Source organism: Eupeodes corollae, chromosome 1 (assembly GCF_945859685.1).
Source record: "Eupeodes corollae chromosome 1, idEupCoro1.1, whole genome shotgun sequence".
NCBI classification, from domain to species: domain Eukaryota; kingdom Metazoa; phylum Arthropoda; class Insecta; order Diptera; family Syrphidae; genus Eupeodes; species Eupeodes corollae.
The window spans coordinates 21041830-21069640 of record NC_079147.1 but is presented as its reverse complement, the minus strand read 5'-3'; the positions used below and the strand labels follow the sequence as shown (position 1 = coordinate 21069640).

The 27811-nt window shown below is 38.5% G+C and overlaps 1 protein-coding gene across 2 annotated transcripts in view; it reads right to left on the bottom strand.

Moving 5' to 3' along the window:
- Positions 1 to 27811, bottom strand: part of LOC129953624 (myosin heavy chain 95F) — a 98721-nt gene that overhangs the window by 25323 nt on the left and 45587 nt on the right. The window lies entirely within an intron of this gene.

Here is a 27811-nt window from a genome sequence, read left to right as displayed (position 1 = left end):
CAAATTATTGTCTATTGGGTTTCGGTGTAGTTCAACTATGTCAGATTAAGAATGGAAAATATTCCGGTGTTTGAGAGGCAATCTCTGAGAAGTTCACTTAAATTCTAAAAAACACCAGAGTCGGATTAAAAATAATACTATTCCAACCAGGTTCTGCAACCACAAAGCCATAATAAACAGAATTGATAATTTAAAGTTGAAGTTGGTTAGCGTCACATTGCAGCAGCTATTTCCTTGGCCAACAGTTTTGGGACATATTAGCACACTGATCAATACTACAAAGATTGGCATTTGCTAATCTATCCCACCGATGCTTTTCTTTAGGTAGAAAGTCGAGGGCTAATGGATGATATAATGGCGGTTCCGATTATGTACAACGTTTACCGTATAACTGTAGATATGCGACTGCTTCACTATCGGTCGAGACCGAAGAAATAGGCTAAGGCAGGATAAACAGTTTTTGTGGTTGTTTTCTGAAGTTGTCAGATTGGTCTTAGTCAACTTACATACAAAAAAATAAAGTGGGTGGCGCACATTCCGTTAAGAACTAGGGCCTAGTGACTTACAACTCTCAACCATTCCTGTGTGCGAGTACTCTTGTCAGGGATGGAGTACAAGAATAACTCTTGGAGAATTTGTAAATTCCTCGCAAGAGGCAGTATCCGTGAAAATACTCTAGAATGCGCAGGGATCGAACCCAAGACCTCTGGCATGACAGTCCAACGCAATAACCATCATGTCACAGGTACTATGGTCAACTTACGTGGGTTAAGGAAAAAAGAGTTTTAAGTAAGGACTTAATTTTTCCAATACAACTAAAACGGGAAGATGTGAGATTTTATCAAATGTCTTTAAAATATTAAAGGCAAACATTTTACTTTTTTTTAAAACGTCATAAGAACTTGTCCACTCTTCGGCGCATTAAATTATCAAATCACAAGTCGATATTTTACAATGCTCGGAAAAACCCACAAAAAAAATAGGATTGCAGGAAAAGCTGTAACAAGGGTTATGCTAGTGTGAAAGAACATCACTTCAGAATAATAGCGTTGATACCACGCGGTCCAGAACCAAACTTACTGCAAAGTGATTGGTTACAAACGGAACTGCGAAGTCATAACACTATCCGGCTAGATAGAATTTGGGGTGAACTGCCTTAGAAGCATGCTCGAATTTTGATTTGAGCTGATAAAATAATTTCTCAGATTTACTTCGATCAAAATGAACATGAAGTTTACGATTAGCTTTACTGCGTCTTCTTTGATCAGCAAACACTACACGTAGCAATTTACCTTAACTACATACATATGTTTACCTGGGGAATATTTACATCAGGCGTTTCCTTCAATTTTCAGACATTCTGTTTATGTCCCAAGAGGTAAACTTTATAATCAAGGAACGCTGGCATGGGAATCAATTTAAAGCTTTTATAAAGTTTATGCTCGCATAGATTCCCACATGAAGGATAACCCTTTAATACTGAACAATATATTTTAGATTAAACTTTTGGAGTGAAGTTCTCACGTTATGAAGGCAGGGAAAGAGAAAATTCCGCCTTAGCTTTGTTTACTCGTATTTTGTATCGTGTTTTGCTAAACACAAAATTATTTGACGTGCTTTCTGAGGAAATTATCAGACAATAAATACACATAGGTAGGTAAGGTATGTACGTATGACGACGTGTGGTATGTGAGAATTTTCCAAGCAATTGAATGGTTTCAAAGAGATTCTTCTGGATATGAACAGAGCCAGAGACTTACTGTGTGCATGTAGAGAAGCTCATTTAAACCTTCAATAGAAAAGCATTTTCAAAAACACCACAACCAACAATAGAGATGTTCCATATGATGAAGGAGTCTTTTGGCTTCGTATATGGTTATGGTAATGGTACTGGCATGGCATATGAAGCCTTTTAAGCATGGGTTATAGGTAGGGTTTGGATATATGTAGGTACTTTTTTGTTCCTATAACACCTCGCATATTCATTCAATATCTGTGGATATAGGTATCTTGTTGTTTTCATTGTGTCTTGTGTGGTCTTAGCACATCATCATCATCATCATCGGTTTGTCTTTAGTGGTTGATGCTGAAGCTGTTCGAGAAGCAATATATATTTTGAAGAGAACTTGTTGGTTCATTGGACGGAAAAAGGCTTACGTGTGGTGCTACTATGGGTGCCTTTGCGTGACGTTGCTATAGGTGACGGATCCTTTGTTAAAGCAAATAAAGGTCTATTAATAGAACAGTGCTTGCTTTAGGTGTACATAATGTACACAAATTCATATACATATATTTATCAACAATTTGTTAAGCTTTTAGCTCTTAGTGGATTTTAACCAAACGGAAATGACCTCACATGCAAACATAAATGATTGCAAATATAACCAATAATCTTGCGGTTTGACTAGCTTCTGAACAAAGTGTAAATTCTGCTACCGGAAGTGATATTAAAATGCGATTTAATTCTATTGTTGATTTTAGTATTTGTTAGGAATGATTTTAGAGTCCAGAAAATTTCACCGATATCGACTAAGACTTATTTAAGTTTAGTAGTCAGTAATCAGAAAAGTTTTCTTTAGGAATTCGATAGTAAATTGAAGCCGTGGTTAAAAAGTTTGAATTTTTGAAAGGCTTTGAAGATTCCAACCTCAATACACATCAATAGGAAAGTATACAAAGTTAAAAATGCTCGACAGCCAACAACGTCAATCATACGAAGAAACCATAGTTATAAATGAATTTATCTTAAAAAGAGGAGATCTTCAAAAGTCATTGAAATATAAGTTTTTGAAGTTTACGATACTTTTATGTGCCTATTTATTGAAACTGCAAACTTCTTATACAAGTATTTTAAAAACATCAATCTTCGTAGTTTGGTATTTATGACCTTTTTTGTTGCAAAAAATAAAATTGTGGTAAAAAAAGGAAAAGTGGTTCGTACCACGCCCTTGGACCTTGGTGAGATTTATGGTTTAGCCGCAATCTTTTGTGGAGGAAAAGGTGGATTGCAAATTCTTGTAAAAAATCCTGCAATATACGATGTTTTGAGAGAAATTAGTAAAACAAATCTATGGATAATACTAGAGATTGTTTTTAATAGCTTGAAGTATATAATATACTTTGCTTATCTTAGCCCGTCTAGAGAAATGCATGATAACTCATGCTGTGAACTTATACAAGAGGAATTAGAATGCCTACAGAATAATTACCCCACGCATACCATTATAATAGGAGGAGACTTAAATGCTCGTTTCGGACTATCGAATCAATTAGACAGTGACATATTGGAAGGCTCACAACTATCCCACATAATAAAGAGTAGAGACGCAATTATAAATAGGAGAGGTAAATTACTTGGTGAGATATTTGAAAACGCTGGTCTGTTACTTATAAATGAAAGAAGTAGAAGCGATGCATACGGTGACTTTATATTTGAATCACACCAGGGTAGAAGCACCGTGGACACTGTATGGGTTAATCTAGAAGGTGCGGCAAACATTGATGACTTTGAGGTATCTCAGATTTTGCTACACTCTGATCATATGTGCTGTATCTTAAACTTTCTGTGCCCGTCTGCAACAAGTTTGGATATTACTCCAAATATGTTCTCAACTTGGAAACTAGTTTGGAATACGTCTGCAGCGGAAAACTACATCTCGTGTATGCAAGCCAAAGCTGAAAGTTTACAAATCAATGGAAATACAATTGGATACCAACAAATATTCGAACACATCAAGCATGCTGCAGAAGAATGCGGAATGATGAAACACGATAAGATTTGTACTGCACCAATGTTCCAAAAGAATAAATGGTTCAATAATGATTGCAGATTGCAAAAACGAGAAATGAAGCAGAAAATGAGAAGTTATCGAAAAGACCCTAATAACATACTCAAAAGATCAGAGTACATCTCCAGCAGGAAATTATACGTATCAACCTTGAACTCCGCTAAAAAGCAATCCAATAAGGACCTAACACAACAACTTCAAAACACAAAAAACAGCAAAGATTTTTGGAGAGCAATCAAAAGCATCCAACCAAACTCTATTGTTCGAAACCATATTACGAAGGAAGTTTGGGACGATTACCTCCAGGATATGTATAGTGGCAATGAGGTAGTGTATAGACTTTTTGCCCATACGTATCATCCATTTCTTGATAGAGACATAAGCATGGACGAGCTTACAACAGTTATATTTGGGCTGCGCAATAATAAATCCGCGGGTCCGGATAGGATTGTAAACGAGTTCATTAAGCATCTACCAAACCTATGGTGTGAATATTTACTTTCTTTCTTTCAAAGCCTGTTCGATAACGAAGGAGGAAACCTATCAGGCTTTTTTAGAGCAGACATTACAATGATATTTAAAAAAGGTGATAAATCTCTACCAACGAACTATCGACCTATAGCGATCGAAAATTCTTTGATGAAAGTTTACACCCAAATCCTATCAAACAGGCTTCAAGAGTGGGCAGAAGAAGAGCAACTAATTCCTGAATTCCAGAACGGTTTCAGAAAAGGACGAAGTTGTGCTGATAACCTCTTTATCCTAAGTGAATCACAGATATTACTCTTGCAAAAAAGAAAGGAAGTTTTTTTGTAGTCTTTGTTGACCTTAAAGGAGCTTTCGATAGTGTGAATCACGATAAGCTATGGACCCACCTTAGATCCATTGGAGCAAGTGGAAAAATAAAACATGCATTTCAAAACATATATGTGAAAACCAAAATTGCTATTAAGACAACAAGTGGCCTAACAGAAGAAGCGAATGTCATAAAGGGTGTTCTACAGGGTGATCCATCAAGTGCCCTCCTATTTAACTTATATATAAATGATTTGGAAGAATTCTTAAGAATCGAGGGCCTTACAGGAATAGACACTTCGGAAATAACAAATGCTATCCTGATAGCATATACCGACGATATTGGTGTCTTCGCTCAGTCTGAGCTTCATTTAAGAAAAACTCTGAAATCACTTGAAAAATATTTTACAGCAAAAGATATGACATTAAATACTTAAAAATCGAAGATAGTAAACTTTGCAAAAAGAAAAATATCATCATGTCTGGAAAGATTTGCATATAAAGAAGACTCAATTGAAGTTGTAGATAGCTTTGAATATCTGGGAATAACCTTTAGTCGAACTGGATCTTGGAATGAAACCATAAATGTCTTCAAAACCAAGGCAAGAGCAGCAGCAGCAGTAACCGAAAAAACTTTGAGGAGCCCTTACATGGAAAACTGGGAATGAAGAATCAAAGTATATAATTCAACAATTAAATCGACTTTACTATACTGTGCGGAGATATCGGGTCTGGAAGCTGGAGACAAAATTGAAGTTATTCAAACTTCAGTTTTCAAGAAGTTGCTTGGTCTAGCTAATAACACACAAAGCAATGTGGTTCGCTTAGAAACTGGTACGCTTCCATTAGATTACGAGATAGCGAAAAGAGCTTTGCATTTCTGGGAAAAACTGTTGAATGCCTCTGATGAGCGCCTAATTAAAAAGTGTTACAACGAAATTTTGAGAACCCATAATAACTCCCAACGACCAAACTGGGCAACAAAATTTAAGGCTGTCTTAATGAGTAATTTTATGGATATATGGGAACAGCAAAACTTATTACCGGTTCGTCAATACTTTGTAAGCATCCTTGAAGACAAGAAGAGAAGCATTATAAATGAAGATTTCAGGAAGGAATCTAACTCAACTTCTTGCTGCTATTATGCTCCTTATTTAGCGAACATACAAGAACCAGAATATAAACCGGCTCCGTACCTGAATTCATCCTGCAAACCATACGTGCATAAAGTCTTAGCGCAAATTAGGTGCGCGAACAGATGTGCCCACAGAATAGTTTTACACGGTGATAGACATATATTTGACCCAATGAACATTTGCACATTGTGTAATACATATGAAGATGATACAATTGAACACTTCCTTTTAGGATGCCCAAAAAATTATTCTCTGACTAATTACGAGCTTACGATGCATTAATGGGCAGTTTCAAAAAACATAAGAGACTGCATTCTTTGAACACTAGATTTGACTAGTTAGGTTTTGAAGAGTCATAAATTTCACACTCGGAACTTTGCTTCACTAACCTCTACCTTCAGTTGACCGTTCCAAAAACCATTGTTGTCGTGGCGATTTCTATTTTGAAATATTACTTATTCCTTTTTCCAATTTGACAAGAAGTAAGTAATGTTGTTTATTTCACTTTATCCATAAATTTAATTGTTTCTTATATTTTTATGATTTGATTCAGTTCTTCATCATCGTCAGGTCCTCTAACCCCGACCGGGGCATAGGGCGTCAACAAATCGTCTCCATCCTTCTCGATCTGCAGCTAGATACCTTAACTGTGGCCACGTCTTTCTCTGGGAGTTAGCTGCCGATAGCACTGTAGATTTCCATGTTGTTCTCGGTCTTCCAACCCTCCGTGACTCCTGAGGATTCCATTCAAAAGACTGCTTCGCAATATCATCGTTTTGTTTTCTCAGTGTGTGACCAATCCATTGCCATTTGCGCTATCTGATGTCGATGCCCAAGCGCCTCTGATCTGTCCTACGCCACAATTCCTGCTTAGATATTGTTTGTGGCCAGCGAATTTTAAGGATGTGACACAGACAGCAGTTCACAAAAGCCTGCGATTTTCTCGAGATGGTGGCCGAGACTTTCCATGTTTCACAAGCATATAATAGCACGGATTTCACATTGGATTCAAAGAATCTCAGTTTAGTGCGTAAGGAGACTTGACTGGATTTCCAAATTTGGGACAGAGCACCAAAAGCAACGCGAGCTTTATTTATTCTGCTTTTTACGTCCAGATCCGTGCCACCATTTGCTGATACAATACTTCCGAGGTAATTAAATTGTTCGACCTCTGCAACAGGCGTGTCATGCAGAATAATACGATGTTGTGTTGGGGGCCTGTTAGCATTATTTTTGTCTTTTTGTTATTTATTTTAAGACCGCACAATTCTCCTTTCACCCGTAAAGTATGACACATCTCGTTCAGCCCACTGATGTTATTTGCCATGAGACACATATTGTCGGCATAGTCTAAATGGCTAAGCCTTTCAAACGTTCTCTAATGTATACCTTGCCTCTCAGTTGTACCGACACTGGCCGTCAGAACATCATCTATCGCCAGCAGAAAAAGAATTGATTACTCTTGAGTGTAGTCTCAATTCTAGCCTTTATCAGTTCGAGGATTAAAGTTGCCATTAGCTTTGGGAAAACGGACAAAACGGTAATACCACGCCGATTGTTGCAGTTCTTGAAATCACCTTTTTTGGCACGTTAACAATCACTCCATCCTTTTATTCCCTGGGATAGGTTTCGTTTTCAAAAACAGTTTATATAAGCGGATGCAAGATACTAGCTGCTGTGGCGGGATCAGCTTTCAGGAATTATGCTGGTACTCCGTCAAGCCCGGCTGCTTTGTTGTTTTTGAGGAGATTAATCGCTGTTTCAATTTTCGCTACTGAAGGGGGTTCGATGTCAATACCCTGTATGATCTGCTCAATGGGGTCCTCATTTAACAGGGCACAAAAGTGATTCTTCCACCTGCGAAGTTGATCTTCAATTGATAACAATAGTGTCCGTCCCATCCACATCCACTACAGGATGATTGTTGTAGCTTTTTTTCCCGACAACTCGGGACATTCTCGGATTTCTCCTCTTCTTGCAGCGTTTTCAGCATTTTCAGCGAGTCCGTCTTTCCTCACCTTCATGGCACGTCTAATACAACGGTAGACCATCTTGTGTGCAATCCGATATTAGTTTCGCAATTCAGCATTTCGTTGAGCGTCTGTCTCGACGTTTATTTGCAGCTTCAACGATTTACGAAGCTCGATTTTTTCCCAGGTGTCTTGGGATATCCAAGAGTCACTAACTCTCGTACGCCTAGGTACAGTCTCGGATCCAGCCTCCATAAAAAAACTTTTAATTTCACCCTACATCTCGTCAACATCTGAGACAACACTCAAATTTAATGACGAAGCTCTGTAGTGTGTTGATATAGCTACGACTTATGTTGGGATCACTTAAAGCATTCGTATTGAATTTTAGATTTCTTGCTGCATTCTGCGATTGTCTTAATACAGCCGCGGTTTTTAATTTGAGACTCATGACAACCAAATGGTGGTCGCTTCCCACATCGGCATTTCTTATATTTCGGAAATCACATATAGATTTCCTCCATCGCTGCTGAATCAAGATGTGATCAATTTTATTTTCGGTATGATAATCTGGGTGCACCCATGTGACTTTGTTGCACGTCTTATCGTCTCTTTAAATACAGTCCCACCAATTAAAAGACGATTTGCGTTACAAAAGTCGACAAGCTTGTCACCATTTTCATTACGTGACCCCATGCCATTTTTTTTTCATAAAGCGTTCCAGACCGTAATTGTCTGCACCGACTTGAGCGTTGAGGTCTCCCATGACGTTTATGATATCGGCTCTCGAAACACTACTGTAAACCAAGTTAATTCAGTTCAGTTCTTATAGAATTAGTAATAATTTAACAAATGTGTTATAATTTTTTTAAACAAAAAGGTTCAACAACGACTTTTGTCGTCTGCCGTAATCAATACAATTTTTTTTTAAAAACTTCCCTAGATTTATAATTATTTGTAAGGAAAAAATATAATTAAGATACGTTTCAAATTTAAGTTGTTAAATTCATTTGTGAGTTGTTGCGAAAATTCAGTTCAAGTGAACCACTTCCTAATGTCTCTCGGCGAATACTTCTTAAAATTGGGCAAGTTCCCACAAAATGTACAAGGATCTCTTCTTCGTTTGAATTGCAGAAAGTAAAGTTTAGATTTTTAGTTTCTGTCCTTCGTGTTCCATTGAGCATAATGAGCCCTGCTCTTGCATTCAGTATCCAGCGAATTTTGGAGACATCCCAGTCATCCGAGACGTAAACTTCACCAGCAGTATAATTAAGATAATGGTATAAGCTGTGTGTTCTCGTTTGTTGTGCTCTTTGCAGAGACTCTAGGTGCTTCGCGCTCGATTATTTTAACTGCTACTCCATCCACAACCAGCTTAAACAGAGTTTTGTTGGTTACTATCTCATCCAACTGTTCTACATCTTCCCGATTGTGGCTATTTTAACAACTCCTAAACCAGAAAATTTTCTTTTCAATTATCAGTTTGGATACAAATATTGGTAACCTGTTATTTGCGTAAGCACTGAGAGCTCTTTCCACATAGTACATATGACATCTCATCGTGTATTCATACCTCAGAAAATTTAATAAAACTGAAGTCTTTCTGCAATATTGAGCACACTGAATGACAGTTCAAAACAAGAACAACTTAATATGTCAAAATCAATTTCGGAAACCTTAAAAATAGTTTTTGTTATGACAGGTAGATGGTTTTTTTTGTGTTTCAAATGATAAGGTAGTGTAAACTGTAGTGTTGAAATAAAAGGCAAAAATTGTTTGAAAAGTAAACAAACAGAAGGAAAAAAAAGATAGTTGTATACAAATTTTACGTCTCGTTTCAACATATATGGGTCATTGGCGATAATTAAACGCAGTTAATATGAATTGACCATACGTTTTTTATTCAACTGAATGATGAGCTTTTATATTTTTTAATTCAATGAAATGTGTTCAGATGTTCAAATGGTAGACATGTGCATTTAAGAGTACACAAGCGTCCACAGGTTTTTCTTAAAACCAACCTCTGTCTATCAACTCCTACTCTCACCTCCACGTGGTGAACATCGTATGCCTAGTATCTCAACTGGAGATTGGGTTCCAACCCCAGTGAAAAGTTGTTGGGGGCAGCAAATGAAAGAGGTGGGAAGAGGTGTTTCCACTAAGGCACCTCTCCTTATCCAGACGGCAGCGGAGGAATTCCCGAGATGGAATCAACGATGGCGTCTACAGTTCCAGTAAGGTTGAACTACTTAGTGAACACCTTATAGGGCTTCTTCGACTTATTCGGAGCCCAGGCCTGTAAGGAGCGGTTTTATCCGGCTCCCCATCCTTGGAGTTATACTTAGGATCTGGCCCTCCAGGTTGGGGGTTGTGCGTCGGGGTGACTTCCTGGCCACGTAAAAGCTTTCATAGTTACGAAGCACCAACAAGCCTCGGATACGGACGGATTTACTGTTGACAACCAACGCAAACGAATAAAGGACAACGAACTTCGGATATGCATGTGGAATGTTAGGTCCCTTAACAGACCACGTGCGGCCGAAGAATTAGCGCAGGCCCTAGACTACTATAAAGCAGATATCACCGCCATTCAGGAAATACGATGGGATGGGCCGGGCAAAAAGAGGACGAAAAACTACGATATCTACTATGGTGACTGCTACCACGAAAACCAAGAGCGCTTATTTGGATGCGGATTCGTCATCGGAGCCAGACTTAGGCAAGAAGTCTTGAGCTATAGATGCATCAATGAGCGCCTCATGACCATACGCATCAAGGCTAAATTCGGCAACATTAGCCTGATATGCGCGCACGCCCCCACAGAAGAGAAAGACGAGTGCCCTAGCTACGATATTAAAATAGTCCTGGGCGATTTTAATGCCAAGCTAGGAAGGGAAGACATCTTTGGTGGAATAATCGGGAAGAACAGCCTGCACGACAACACTTCCGACAATGGATTCAGGCTCATAGATTTTGCTGCGGGGCGAAACGTTAATGTAGCCAGTACGCGTTTTCCACACCTCAACATCCACAAAGGAACTTGGACTTCTCCAGATCAATCTACCGTCAACCAGATTGACCATATTGCGATCGACCCCAGACACGCTTCCAGCTTCATGGATGTACGAATTTTCCGAGGAGCTAACATCGACTCGAACCACTTCCTCGTTGTAGCCAAGGTAGCACTTCGGATTTCCAGACACAAGGCAAAACAGGGAGGTGCTGGGAGAAGGTACAATGTCGAACGGCTACAATCGCCAGAGATCGCCAAATCCTTTTCCGACCGAGTTACAAGTAACCTCGAAGTTCTCTGCCGCCAACACAATGTATCGACAAATACTGGCAACATTGCCAAGATGCAATCAGAGAAGCTGACTCTGATGTGCTGGGTTTCAAACAGCCACCACCAAGGAACCCCTGGTTTGATGAGGAATTTCGGCAGGCAAATGCAGCCAAACAACAGGCACGCAAAGCGGCGCTGCATAAAAGGACGAGAGCTGCTCGTGAGCTCTATGAGCAGAAGAGGCGAGAGGAACGCCGATTTCTCAGAAGGAAAAAGAGAGGGCATGAGAAGCGTGCGGTCGAAGATGTTGAGAGGTATAAAAGCAGGAATGAGGTTCGAAAGTTTTATGAACAGGTGAAACGAAATTCAGAGGTACATAAACCTAGAACCGAAGGCTGCAAAACCGAAAGTGGAAACATCATAGTGGAAGGGCATTCAATGCTGAGAATATGGAAGGACCTCTTCTGCAGACTGTAAAACGGCGACGACGAACCGAATTCCGCTGTCAGGCAGGATGATCCATTCAACATAGACGACGAAAGCCAACAATGCCGTCATCCCGACTTAGACGAAGTAAAGATTGCCATATATAAGTTGAAGTCTAATAAAGCCGATGGAGCAAATGGCTTGAATGCCGAGCTCTTTAAAGCAGCTGGGGATAAGCTGGTTAGGAGCAGGCACCAACTTATCTGTAAGATATGGTCGGAAGAAAACATGCCCGATGAATGGAACCTCAGTATTGTTTGCCCGATCCTGAAAAAGGGGACCCTCTAAACTGCACCAACTGTAGAGGAATAAGTCTACTTAATATCGCCTATAAAATCTTCTCTGCCCTAATATGTGAACGTCTAAAGCCCATCGTCAACAACCTGATAGGTCCTTATCAGTGTGGTTTTAGACCAGGAAAGTCCACAGTCGATCAAATATTCACATTACGGCAGATCCTGGAAAAAACCCAAGAACACCAAATCGACACCCACCATCTTTTCATCGATTTCAAGGCCGCATATGACAGCATTTATAGGGACGAGCTGTATAGAGCCATGTGTAGTTTTGGCATCCCTGCTAAACTCGTCCGTTTGTGCAGGATGACCATGGAGAATTCACGCTGCTCCATAAAGGTTGGAAACAACTTAACAGAACCTTTCGATGTCAAAAAAGGTTTTAGACAAGGTGATGCGCTGTAATGCTATTTTTTTAACATCGTGCTTGAAAGAATAGTGCAGAGCTCACACGTCAACACTAGAGGCACTATCTTTCAAAAGTCTGTCCAATTACTGGCATATGCTGATGACATTGACATAATCGGAAGAACTCAGCGTGATGTCAATGGGGCTTTTGTGAGTACTGAGGCAGAAGCGCCAAAAATGGGTTTAACGGTTAATGAGGGCAAAACAAAGTACATGCTGTCGTCTAGAAAGGACATACAACACCAACGTTGTGGTCAAAACGTCGCAATCGACAGACGTAACTTTGAGGTAGTCAAGGTGCTGAGTACTCAAGGAGCTAGGGACCGAGCTAGATGGAGAAGTTTGTTGGGTAAGGCCCTAGTTCACACAGGACTGTAGCGCCACCTTAAGTAAGTAAGTAAGAAATGTTTCTTATTAAATTAGAAATAAAGTCTTAGTACACCACAAAACGAAACACATCTCATAATGATTTCGTTACTTTAAGATAGAATTCTTTTGGAAATATTAAAGTTTTAGTATTTTCTGAAGGATTTACTGAAGGTAAAAGTTGGTGAAGTAAAAATCTCAGTTTGAAATTGAATAACATCTGAAAAACTAACAAGATACTGTGGTCTAAGTTTGAATAATGAGAACGCATTTGAAAATGCATTATGAACCAGCAAATTAGCTGCGTTTTATTATCAAAAATGATCGATATGGATTATCTTTTGACACGGAATACTGAAATTTATCCGAGTTAATTTCCGAAATCTAAAGCTAAGTTTTCATTATGGCCGATAGATGGCTATTTTATGTTGTATTGGAAATGGTAAAGTAGTGCGAAAGAAAGAGACCAGATAATGTTTGGAAACTAAACGAACTTAAGAAAAAAAGAGAGGTAAATCCTAGTGCGAACTTGCCTTTATATGACCTGCATTTCGATTCGCTACATTATCGATACCAATATTGTTTACCATTTGAGATGTAGATGTCGGTAGAGAATTGATTGATGACATGTTCGTGACGTTTACAGGTGACAGGTTATTGTTTTGATTTGTTAAGTTTTTTTCGCAGCAAATTAATTTTATATTTAGAAAAAAGTACACTAAATCCATCCGACCTTCCACACATTTATCCATTTTCTTCGTTCCAGTGGGAATAATGATCATCAATGAGCAATTTATCGCCCAACAGGCTGATTTTGAAATTCGGGCTTTGATGCTTCACCTCTCGTTTTAGCTTTAGCAAAATTGTTCTTCTTCGGCGCATTCCCACTGGATAGTCCTTGTGCATGGAAATGCCAGTATTTACAAGTTTTTTTTCTTTTTTTTTCCCGTGGTATATTCCCGTTTTCCACCTTGACACGGTAAGAACGCCGATTTGATGCCTTGGTGTTGAGCTCCTGGAAGTGGTTGAAAGCTACCGGAGTTGGGCCATTTATCAAGCCGTTACAGGTGTTTTGCAGGCACTCCTTTCGATTGTCACTATTTGTGATCGGAAGATGGACTATGATTCTATGGTCTCGCATCTGGAGATCAGAAACTTCAAAACGCCTCTCGAGCTAATTGCATCTCGTTTCTAAAGTATTAACCTGTGCCTGTAGATTTGCATTGCTTTCTCGTAGATGTTTTAGTTCTGAGATTACGGGTTCGAGATCTTGTTTTGTTGCCAAGTTTTGAAAGCGGTCATCAAGAATTTTAGTAAAATCCTCTAGTGACAAATTTCCTATGGAGCTCATGTTTGTTTTGTTTTTCTTTGCGTAAATTTGATTACTGTCGTATTTCGGTGATATTTCAGATACATTTCTTTTATTCGTTGGCGGTGTTTCGAGGTTAGGATTCATGCGTATGCGATATTTAAAGATATCTCTTTCTTAAGACTAGCACTTACGAAGTTTTGATAGTAAGTCTATTAAAGGCTATCGTGACGGTTTTCAAATTTTTTATTTAATATGTAAACTTAGAATTTTCGCACAGCACTCAAAAAAATCAACTTGTTTGACAGATCGTCGACCTTGTGGTAAGAACTCTTGATGCACTATTGCATTATAATCGAAGAAAACAGTAAGCAAAACCTTCACATTCAATAGAACTTGACGTGCTTTTTTCGCTGTTGGTGACGTTGGATGCTTCCAGGTAAACGATTGTGCTTTGGTTTCAACATCATAGCCGTACACTCATGTTTCATCACCAGTTATGACCCTTTTCAAACAAACTTGGATCGTCGTTGACGTCATGTAACAGCTCCTGAGCGATGCTCATGCGATTATTATTTTGGTCAAAATTCAGCAGTTTTCGAATGAATGTTGCTGCCACTCGTTTCATGAGATGAGCTAATTGATATGCCAACTTCATCAGCGATTTCTCTAATTGTGTTCCGGCAATCATTTAGAACCATTTCTTCCACTTTTTTCACATTTTCATCGATTATTGACGTGTTGGGTCGACCGAAGCGTTCGTCATCTTCAACGTGTTCGCGGCCATCTTGGAATCGCTAACACCACTCGTAAACACTTGTTTTTTTCATAGCAGACTCACCATAGGCTTTTTGAAACATTTCACAAACTTTGTTACAATTTATTTCATTTAAAACGCAGAATTTAATACAAATTCTTTGACACCTAAAAACAGTTAATACAAAAATTGACCTTCGGACTCTCCAGACCCGCGAAATTTAAAAATTCAGGGTACTTTCTGAACAGACCTCGTACGTCAAAACACGCTCAATTTTTCCGTTGTTTCCATCGCATACCCTACGAACCATAAAAAAACCTTATATTTTAACTATGTCATGCAACTCATGCAGAAAATTCGAACCCTCAACTCTTCATACCATCAGCTCATGTTCCGATGCAATCTTAGTACGTTGCTCATTAAATACATCCTCGCTCCATTACATCAAATTAACGACTTTTTTTTAACGAGAAAACAAGTAGAACTTCATTTGCACCAATTTAGATGGTAAGTACAATGGAGTTGGTCCAATCATGATATTGATGAAAGTCTCTGCCTTTTTTTATTCTTCATCACCGTCACCATTCCCATTATATTCATCGTTGTCGGTCGATGCTCCACACACAGAGCTTCGCAATTTCCAATTCCAATTTTGTGCATAAACTGAAGCTCTCAGGGGGGGTTCTCTTTATAATTAACACACTATGTTCACGTTCTTATTAAAAAAAAAAGAACTTAATTTGAAAACAACTCCTTCTCTCCAGGAAGCTTCATTTTATATGTGCTCTAGAAAAAGAAAAGCTAAAAAACAACGTCTGCACCCATGAACATCTATTAAATGATGTTGGATGTTGGAAACAGGAGCACAAAGCCCCAAAGGAAATGAAATACTCATACAGAAATAAAGAAAGAGGAAAATTGACCTGCATTTGAAAATGGATGCTTTTGTATATATTTCCAACTCAAGACTGTGCAACAACAAGGGTATTATATCGTTGACGTGTTCTAGTGCCCTCTCTGATGGTCTCCACTTTTCCTACGTACATACCCACAGGATAACATAACTTAACATAGTAGGAAATTGGTGTCATTATAATGGTTCTCTTTGTAGGTAAGGTAGTTTCATAGGGTGAACCCTTTCTCTTTCAATATACTCTCAAGTACAACAATCACTGCTATACAGCGCCACAGAGGCGCGGCGGCGGTCGATGAAGTACCTACATTCTTATAGAGCTGCAATTATATAATTCCATTGCTCTTTAAATGACAGCAATTAAAGTGTCAGTTTCAGGTAATTTTTGCACCACGAACACGACTCTAGCTGAACTACTTTTAATGGCCATTTAGTTCTCAACTGAAGCTTGAAAAGATTTTATGAAATTATTGCTCCTACTGGGCAAATGACCATCAAGCAGAAAAACTTTTAAGACAAATTCAACATTTAAACATACAGATTGAAATGGCGCCAAAAAAGATAACACGGCAGCACGCAATGATGGTGTCTCTTGGGATACCAAGAAATTAAATAAAAAAAGATTCTTCGAACAGGGTGTTTTTTTGAGTTAGTACTTTTTGTGTACCATAGTGAAAAATAGAAAAAGAGTTACCATACCAAATTTAATAAGCAGGCATAAATAATACTTCAAAATGTTAAGTCATACGCTGTTATCAAACTGCTTAACATGCACATAGAAGTTGCTGATAGCAGAACTGTAAAAGATGACATTTTCTATATGGAACTGGAATAAAACACCGACTATCGAAAAAAAATTAAAATTTGGTGGCGCAACAGTCCGTTAAGAACTAGGGCCTAGTGACTTACAACTCTCAACCATTCCTGTGTGCGAGTAATGTTGTCAGGAATGGAGGGGACCTACAGTTTATATGCCGAATCCGAACGGCTAATTTGAGAAAGCAGTTTTTCATGACAAGAGTTACTCTTGGAGATTTTGTCAATTCCTCGCAAGAGGCAGTACCCGTGAAAAGACTTAACATGGCATAGGCAGGGATCGAACCCAAGACATCTGGCATGACAGCCCAACGCACTTTTTTTTAAATTCATTTTTATTAGTTCATTCTTAAACCTATCTTAAAGCTAGACAAAAATTCATAAAACTAGCCTAATTATCCATAACTTACAACTAACTTAATCAACTCTAAAACTATAAACAAGTATGTAAGCCGGCCAAGGCTTAAAACCCCATCCCGACTACCCACTATCAAATGTCGATTGAAGCCACCAAAACTGGTTCTCCTGCCAGTGGCGAGGCGTCATATTGTTCAAGTCGTGCATGAACGACTAGCTTACAGGCGACATTATTTTAATTTCTATCTAATTAACCCACACCTCATAATCATACTGTTCCTTCATTCCTTATAGTTATATCTAATGTATACGTACATATTTTCCATTTTCCAACTCGCGCGTTCCTTCTGTGAACTACCCCAATAAAAAAAACGAACTAGCTACCTGCTACTGTTTTGTTTTACTCAACCGATCTGTCAGTGTATCTACCCAAGTCGTTCATACGATTTGGCAACGAAATGAGCCCATAGAAAGCATAAAAGAAAAGAAAAAAACAATTCGCTCGTTGTAGGGAGCATTTCGTGCAAATCTGTTTTGAACGAGTAGAGCTTTTTTTTAATATATAGAATGATGGAAATAAGGAAAACGGATAGGTAGGGCGTAGGTAAGTAGTTTATTTATTTATTTGGGTACATATTCCAACATTTTATTTTTTTATTTTTTCGAATATGAGAAATGAGACGCGCGTCGTTCCTAGGGACGATTTCGTTCAGATCAGTTTTGAACGAGGAAAGTTTATTTCAGTTTTCCCTGAGATATACAAATTATGTGAACTTGTACTTACATTCCCTTTAACAACCTCGTCTGTTGAATGGTCGTTTTCAATCCTTAAAAGAATAAAAACCTATTCTGCAACAACTATGGGCCAAAATAGGTTATCAAATCTTTCAATGCTTACAATTGAACAATAAACAGCTAAAAGTACTAACGTAAAATGTCTATTGTTATTTACCTGAAAAAAAAACTAAACTTTCAAATATATTTAATCATCTCATACCTATTTATTATTAACATAAAAATTAAACCACATTATTATGTACTTTTATATAAAAAAAGACTTGTTTGACTTCTTGACATCGCAAATACGAATTTTGAAACTGAACGACTACATTTTTTAGGCACGCGTCGCCGCTGTCTCCTGCTTCACCCTATCAGTTCGGTCCCGTTCGGACACAGCCCTACTGAACCGAAGGAGCTCTGCTTCGCCTTGTGCCATGACGTCCCGATTGTACAGGAGTCGCCTATCCACGGTTCTTCGTCTGACGTGGTAGATTAACGGAACTGCCAATCTATCCTGTATCAGACCGCATTTGTCTAAAAAGAGGAATGCCTCTGGTGGAATGAACCCGCTCAAGCGTGCACTTTCAAAATACTTGTCGTTCGGATAGAACGCCCCGAAAATTAAATTGTTGGTCGAAGACATAGCTCTTGCAATGTGACCTCGAACGAGTTTTATCACGAAATTGTAAATTCTGTTGATTCCAGCCCCGTTGTATAGGATCTCGTTGGAATAGTAATTTACATAAGAAGATTGGGCTGTTCGATATAAGCCAGTACAACGTCGTAAACACTGCCGCTCGAACACCCGAAACTTCTCCATTTGGGAAGGAGCAACGTTAAACCACACAGGACAACCATTAACGATCAACGGCCGTATGAGGACCATGTAGCAAATTACCTTCACTCTGGAGTCAACCCGGCTGCTAAAAAACAGCCGTTTCGTCAGAGCGAAGGCTCCTCTGGCCCTGTTCAGAGCAGCCTTTATATGTCTGTCGAAATATAAATACTGATCTAACCAGACACCGAGGTACTTCACTACACTTTTGATCGCTAATGGCTGCCCGTAAAGATCAACGATGACCATCTTCAACGAAGTCCGGAACAGAATTATCTCCGACTTCTGGACATTTATTTTCAGTTTCCAGTCGTCGCAATGTCGGTGAATCTTGTCGAAATCACGCTGCAAAGAATTCTAATAACCTCAACCTTTCGGGCCGTTCTGTACGCAATTAGATCGTCGGCGTACGCAATTGCCTTTGTAAGACTACCTGTCAGATCGGTGGTGTAATTGCTGAAGAGAATCGGCGGATTCACCGCTCCCTGTTGAAGACCATTTTTAATTGAGAATGTTGTGGTAGAAGTTACATTGCCACTTTTGACAACAAACTTTCTACCGCTAAGCATATCATAAAGCATATACAACAATGGCTTGCTTATGCCAAGCCTATCCAGTTTTAGGTAAGGACCCTCTAACCAAACGGTGTCAAAGGCCTTTTCCAAATCAACCAGAACAGCAGCTGTGCATTGCTGTTTTGATTTATTCCATTGGATATCAGAAACAAGTTTAGACGCAGCATGAATTGTGTCATGACCCGCCTTGAACCCGAACTGTTTATCCGGAATTATTTTGTTGTCCGCAGCCCACTTAGTCAGAGCCCTATTAATGATCTTTTCGAAAACTTTGCTGATGCTCGGAAGAAGACTTAACGACCGAAGATTTGACGGGTTGGAGTTGTCCTTTCCCTTTTTCGGAAGAGGATGCACCACAGCGGTCTTCCAATGCACTGGATAATATGCATTATTCAGTGCATTATTGAAGAGTGTGGTGTAAATGTCAATTGCTTCCATCGGTAAATGTCTTAGTACAACGTTGGATATACCATCGATACTTGCTGACTTTTTGTTTTTTATTGAATTGAAGATGAGCTGAAGCTCAACCTTCGTCACTAACAAGGGACTTGGTCCCGTTTGCTCGGCGATTATGGCAGTTGCCAAGGAATCGTCATTGAACCACATGAAACCGCTGTTCTCAGGTAAAAGGGATTAAGTAGGGCTCTGTTTTCCAGGTCGTGGTTGGGGCGAATGCTAACATTCACCTCGTACACTTGCTGGAAAGCAGCTCCCACCGCCTCCACTTTTTCCTTCGGATCTTCAATTATATAAAAGTCAAAGATGGCTTCTTCTGGATCTATTTGCGCTGTCCTGAGTACGTCTCTGTTCTCTTCGGTTCTTTGGAGTTTCAGACTGGGAAGGTCATTGTCGTTCTTTTTCCTGAATATCTTGTTGATTTTGGGGAACATACTAGGGTCACTGAAATTAACTGACAGGATCTTACGGTCCCAGTACTTGTTAATTGATAACCTGTAGTTCTCCTTACTCAACAGATTGACATTTTTTATTGACGACATCAGTGTCCTAACCTCAAAGTCGTGTGGGTCTGTCAGTCGTCCGTACAAGTTTTTGAGTCTTGTCAGTAAGCCACTTTTGTGCTTACGTAGTGCGTCAATAGTCGGGTTTCTGTAAGCGTCCCTTTGGTATCGGTCTTTGTACTTTTGTATTGTCCGTTCTATCGTTCGTTTTATTGTTTCGTCCATCTATTGTAAATGTTGATCAATTTCGTTATTTGGCAGGTTTCTGTTGTTTGGTGGGGCTATGTCACTCGAACGAAGTCCAACGCACTAATCATCTTGCCACGGGTACTACACAAAAATACATATCTTTTACTGCACGAAAAACAAAAACAAACTTTTGAGAAAAAATAACAGCTGCTAATGACAGAAGTGTCATTTTAGAAATGTCGTTCAAAGCAACCTCGAAGCAGGGCTATCGTAACGCAGACGAAACCGAAGCGTGTTTGTGTTTCAGCCATTAAGGTCGAGGGATAAGGTTGAGTATTGCTTTCATTTATGCTGTGGGAGTAGTCCTCATCGCTCTTGTTATGCCTATACCTGCCATTCTCTGTACCCTTGTAGGTTTTTTTTTTTTATATTTGTAGCGTTCTCTAATGCACTCTTGCATACAATGTTACTATAAGTGATAGTACTGGTCTGACGTTTGCAGTATGTACACAGTATGATTTTAGGATTTGGTCCCCAGTTTTCGTTCATGACCAGAATCCAGATAAGTGGTTAGAGTACAGCTCCCTTTAGATGTTAGTACTTTAATCTCTGTACTACCTAGTTCGCTATTGATCTGTATATATTTTAACATCGAGTTTATAATGCAGTTTATAATCGGTCGCAAAGAAACACAAATCATGTAACAGATATTAAAGTATTTAATTTACAAAAATTATGCATTCCTTCGATCCCACAGGGATCTGTTATTTCCCCTGCTCTTTTTAATTTGTTTCTTGTCTGTTTTAACTATTTACATTTTATGTTAAAGTAACTCAATTCAAAACTAGACCGATACATGAAAGTTTAAATAATAATGAGCTTCTGTTGATGGTATCGAAGGCTGCTTTCAAATCAACGAAAAATGCATAAAGATTTGTTTTCTTCTCTATAAAGCGTCTAGCAACACTAGTGAGAGTATAGATTTGGTTCACTGCGGAGAGATTAGCACGAAACCCAGCTTGAATACAGCTTATTTTATTATTTCTTTCAGCCCAACTAGCAAGTCTTAAGTAAAGAATTTGAGTGAATAGCTTCCGCAGTGAACTAAGGACAGAAATTCCCCTGTAGTTTTAAGGAAGGTTTGGGTCACCCTTTTTAAAAATTGCAGAGATGGATGAAGACCGGAAAGAATTTGGGATATCTTCTTATCAAAAATTCTGTTAAACAAAACTAAAATATATTCAAGACATTGTGAGCTGGCATTTTTGTAAAACTCAGACGGGATGCCATCTAAACCCGGAGCTTTGCTGTCTTTCATTTTATTTAATGCAATAAGCAGTTCATGCATGGAGAATGGAGCATCTAACTCTTCAATGTGAATGAAAGGTAATGCAAAGCTTATAGATATTTGATTTGGATCCGCCAGTAGAAGTGTTTCGAAATACGATGCCATTTGATCGGCATTAATGCAAATAACAGGCGGCTTATTGCCCCCCCACTTAAAATACGCACATTAGCCCAAAACACTCTAGGATCTCTGCTCTGTACAAGATTTAATGCAGAGTTGTTGAGCAAAGGTTGTTTTTTACGGCTGCATAGATTTTTAAATGCTTTATTTGACTCAAAATACAAGGATTTGAAAGCCAAATTATTTGTTTTCCTAAAAAGTTTAAAAAACTTGAAAGATTTTTCTCTACTTCTCCTACATTCCTCGTCATACCAACTAAAGGGTGTCCCAAAATTAACGCAAGATTTGAATTTGCCGCCATTTGTGCAGTGAAGTGTTGGCAACCCTGAAAAAAGCATTTTGACAGCTAACAGTATAGGGTTATTAAAAATGGAGCGTTACACGATAGAACAACGTGTTTTCATTATTAAAGAATATTTCAAAAATAGTGAAAGCTTGGCGGCTGCAGTTCGAAAATTTCATACAAAATATGGTCAGAATAGTGTTTTAACTTCGTCAACTGTGAAGAGATTAATTGAAAAATTCATGGAGACTGGATCCGTTGGAGACGCCAAACACACTGGTCGTCCAAAAACAAGCCGTTAAAATGTGAATGTCGAAGCAGGGCGTGAGAGTGTTGCTGACAATCCAGGAACCTCAATTCGACGTCGTGGACAAGAATTGCAAATTTCAAGAACCTCTCAACAGCGTATACTCACCAAAGATCTGTGTCTTCATGCTTACAAAATTCAATTAACACAACAATTGAAGCCTAATGACCATGGACAGAGAAGAGAGTTTGTTGAATCGATTATTGAACATCAACAAATGGACCCTGATTTTTCGAGCTAAATCATCCTAAGCTATGAAGCACATTTTCATCTTGATGGCTTTGTCAATCGCCAAAATTGCCGCATTTGGGGTTCGGAGAACCCACATGCGACTGTCGAAAAAACAAATGCATCCACAACGCGTGACTGTATGGTGTGGATTTTGGGCTGAAGGCATAATTGGGCCATATTTTTTTTTAAAATGATGCTGGTCAAGCAGTGACTGTTACTGGTGCTCGATATCGCGACATGATTACACAGTTCTTTCTGCCAAAATTGGATGGTATTGATGTGTCCAATATGTGGTTTCAACAAGACGGTGCCACATGTCATACAGCCCGTGAAACAATTCAATGAGACATTCAATTCAATGAGACATTTCCAGGTCGTGTACTCTCTCGTTTCGGTGATCAAAATTGGCCTCCTAGATCGTGTGATTTAACAATATTAGACTTCTTTTTATGGGGTTGTTTGAAATCACAAGTCCATGTCAACAAGCCCACAACCACCCGTGCATTAACGAAATTCAGCGACATTTCTGCAGAATGGTCATGGAAAATTTCAACAAAAGAGTGCGCATGTGCATGCAAAGCCGTGGAGGCCATTTGTCCGATGTGTTATTCCATACATAACCCTATCTTATGTACTTTACGAGACAATAAAAATATAACTATCAAAAGACTAAAAACGGCGTTTTCTATTTAATTCACATTCTTGTGTTAATTTTGGGACACCCTTTAGATTTAAAAACGCTTCCTCTATTATTTGAATAGGTAACTGGTGACTCTCTAATAGTGCTCAATATCAAATCTGTGGCTTCGTCAATTGTGTTTGTAGCCTTATTTGTGATATTAATTGAATGTTGGGTTAATTTTCTCTTATAAATATCCGATTTATTTCTAATCCAACGTAGTCTGTTGCAACCATTTAAATTTCGACGTCGGATATTGCTTTCTTGGGTTTTGAACTCACATGACACACAAATGGGAAGGTGAGTTGAATAATTAGCCAGAAAAACCTCGAAATCTTTCACAATGTCAAGCCAATCCCCTTTGACTAAGCAGTAATCGATTACAGAACAACCATTCAAGATCAGGCATTTTCCATTTAAATTTGTACATTCATCTAAAGATCCCCTTTTGAATGAAAACTTGTCCACATTTATAAAAGGAGAGTTTTGGAAATCAACTATCCGACCAATTATTGCTTCTAGGAAATAGACGGAGTTCAAAAACACTAAGAACTCCACCAAAAATATCACCAAGGGTTACTCCATCGAAAAACCCAACGCAAAAATCAAATGACATAGAAGTCATTAAGGAAAAAGGAACCATCTATGAAAAGATCGAAACAAAAGATCAGCAGTGTTTCACAAAAAACAACGAGATCCAGCAATTTGAATCCGAAAATTATTTCGATAAATGGCAAATAGAAATCTAAGCCAGAAAACAACTTGAAGCCCTTGTTGAAAGTCTTCAGAAACAAGTGAAGAGACTCGAGAAAAAGTCAGCTTGCTCGACAAAAAGTCCGTGAAAGACAACATATCAAGTCAAAAGTCACCTGTAGTGAAAAGCCCACAAAAAACTGCTAATGAGTTTCATACTGATGAGGAAGAGCTCCTCCTTGAAACTGAAGGAAACCGAAATAAACGGAAGTCAAAGAAGGCTGTTATAAAATGTCAGCAAACAGGTTCAAAAACAGATACTGCTACAATAATGAGAGCATCCAATAAAGAAATAAGAGATTTACCCCAAAATAAGTCTCACGTTAAAGGTACCAGGCAAACTGCCCCACCTCCAATTATGATCTCCGGATTGGCAATGTTTGGCGAGCTAAAGAGCATAGTAGAAAAATGCACGAATAAGGCATGTAAATATACATCATACAATAAAGACAATTGGAAAGTCATTGTTGAAAACGCCGATGCGTATAGATCTGTCGCTGAAGAATTGAACAAAAAGAAAATTCAGTGGCACTCGTACGAAAATAAAGCTACAAGATCGATAAAAGTAGTAGCAAGAGGCCTTCACTCTTCATGTGTTGCCAAAGAAATTGTCGAAGACCTTATACAAAAAGGCTTTCAAGCTCTCGATGCCAATAATCTTATTAAAAATGAGATAGTAAAAGACTCCACTGGAGTTCCAACGACAAAAAAGAGATCTCTACCTTTATTTATGCTCACTTTTGAAAATAAAGAAAGTCTCGATAAGATTTACAGTATTAAATCAATTATGGGCACAGTTGTCAAAATTGAACCACTGCGAAAGTCGAAAACTGTCCCACAATGTAAGCGCTGTCAAGCCTTTGGGCATACACAAAAATACTGCAATCGCGAGTTCGCTTGTGTTAAATGCGAAGGCAGACATTCAACTAAAAACTTTCCCATGGGCAGAGAACAGAAAGCGAAATGTGTTAATTGTCAAGGCAATCATCCTGCAAGTTACAGAGGATGTCCAGTAGCAAAAAAGTTCCAAGACACAAAAAGAAAAAACAAAACTGGGAACAAGTTTAGAAACTCAACCAACACAAAACCAGTAGTTGAAAGCAAAAAAGTAACGGTCGATAACATTACTAAAAATCAACCGGGAAAAGCAATTGCACTAAGCAAAAGTGATGAAAATAAATCCTATTCCCAGATTGTAAAAAATGTGCGGAAGAATGAGGAAACTTCTATAAAAGAAATGCTGGAACTCATCCTGAAAAGGATTGACCAACAAGATTTAAACATAAAACAGCTAAGCGAAGAAGTCGCTCTTAAAAAACAATGATGGACAGAACACTCAAAATCGCAACATGGAATGCAAACGGTCTTTTACAGCATGTACTAAACTAAACTAAACATCTTTTTAGACATAGAGCATATAGACATTTGTTTGGTGTCCGAAACCCACCTCGCTATTGAACAAAGTCTTGATAATAAATTACCAAACTATACATGTTATCACGCTCCGCACCCAGCTGACAAAGCTAGGGGAGGATCAGCAATACTTATAAAAAAGTGCTTAACACACTATGAAGAACCAAAGTTTACTAAATAAAACATGCAAGTAACAACAATTAGTATTGGTATAAAAAAGAAAGAATTCAAAATAGCCCTGCGAGGCGCTCTCCAACTGAAGAAGACTATGCAGAACTCCTACATTTGTTAGGACATAACTTCCTTGTTGGTGGCGACTTCAATGCTAAATACACCCAATGGGGATCTAGGCTCATAACAACAAAAGGTAAACGGCTATACCAAGCAGGCCGAAAATACAACTGCGAATTTTATTCTTCTGGTTCGCCAACATATTGGCCATCTGATACTAACAAAATACCAGACCTTATAGACTTTTTCGTAGTTAAAGGTATTAAACGAAATCATATAAGTGTCGAAGGTAATTACGATTTATCATCAGATCATACTCCAGTAATTTTATCACTGAGCGAAACAGAAATAATAGAAAAAAGTAATCCCAAGCTCGTGAATAACAGAACAAACTGGAACGAATTCAGAGACAAACTTGAAAATTTTATAAACCTAAGATCATCTATGCAAACAATTGAACAAATTGATCATGAAGTAGAACAATTTATTGCTGATGTGCAGCAGGCTGTAGAAGAAAGTACTCCAACTATTTCGAATGCGAGAGAAAAAGAAATAAAATATCCTATCGAAATAAAGGAGTTGATATTGGAAAAAAGAAGATCTAGAAGAAAGTGGCAATCCACGAGATTCCCAGATGATAAGGTAGTTTTTAACCGTCTTAACAACGAATTAAAAAAAAGAATCTGTGAGTTTAAAAATGATTCACAAAGTAAATTCCTGAAAAGTCTGACGACGGATGCTGCCACGGAAGATGGTAAATGGATCGGAAACCCGAAACAAAAGGCTGATCTCTTCGCTGAATATCTCGCGAATGTTTTCAAGCCATTCCCAGCAAGCACAGCTACAGATCCCTTACAGTTTGTTGACAGAAACGACGAATGTGAAATACCTTTTGTCACGCTCAAAGAAGTAAGAAGCATGTGTCAACATAGGTTGTCAAACAAAAAATCACCAGGGTACGATCTTATAACTGCTCAGGTTCTGAAAGAAATGCCTCTTATAGCCTTCAAGAAACTCCAATTTATAATAAACGCATGCCTTAAACTAAGATATGTGCCACATCATTGGAAAATTGCGGAAGTCATTGTTATACCTAAACAAGGTAAGCCACCAACAGAAGTTACATCTTACAGACCAATATCGCTTATACCAATCATGGCAAAAGTTTTTGAAAAACTGCTACTGAAAAGGCTTAGCAAAGTAATTGAAGAAAGAAGACTAATTCCGAGCCATCAGTTTGGATTTAGAAATAAACATTCCACGATAGACCAAGTGCATCGAATTACGGATGTTGTGGAAAAGGCACTTGAAGAAAAACAAGTATGCTCGTCTGTATTCTTAGACGTTGCTCAAGCTTTTGACAAGGTTTGGCACTTGGGACGTGAGTACAAACTGCATAGGGACTTCCCCAGGCAGTACTACGAAATACTGAAATCCTACGTTACGAACCGACTCTTTAGAGTACGGTACGACCAAAATTACTCGGAACTTAAGAAAATTGAAGCCGGTGTACCACAAGGAAGTGTCCTAGGACCAACCCTGTATCTGTTATATACAAGGGATATTCCAGTGGACATCAACGCTATCATGGCCACCTTTGCTGATGATACTGCAATATTGGTGCCAGATAAATCCGTTACGAAGGCTACACAAAAATTGCAAAATGCAGTCGATAAAGTTAGTGATTGGACGCACAAATGGCGTATAAAATTAAACGAAACAAAATCGACGCATATAAACTTTACAAAAAAAAACATAAACAATGTTCCAATTCTTATAAACAGTACAGAAGTACCTTACTCCAAAACCGCCAAATACCTTCAAATGAATTTGTATGCAAAGCTTAAATGGAAAGAACACATCAAAAAGAAAAGAGAAGAACTAAACTTGAAGTACAGAAAAATGTACTGGTTAAGAGGAAAGAACTCTGACCTATCTATCCACAACAAACTAATGTTATATAAGCAAGTATTGAAACCCGTTTGGACATGTGGCATCCAACTATGGGGCTGTACAAAGAAAACAAATGCTGAACCCATCCAAAAATTCCAAAGCAAGGTCCTTCGTGGAATAATAAATGCTCCTTGGTATATAAGAAATAGCGATCTACATCGTGACCTTCAAATTGAAATGGTTACAGAAGTGGTTAAGAAACACGCTGTATCACACAATCAGCGACTGCAAAGTCATACTAACTCTGAAATGGAGACCGTATTAAATGTACGAGACAATGTTCGGAGATTAAGAAGAACCAAGCCTCATGAGCTGATGGGCTAAAAGCTACGGGAAAGTGTTATAACCTTAAACTTCCCTCAATGCGATTTAAAAATTAAGAAATAAAAATCATTTGTCGATCTTTCATAGATTGGTCCTGATTCACCGGTGGTTTTAGTGCGAATAAAAAAGAAAAAACACTATCCGACTGTTT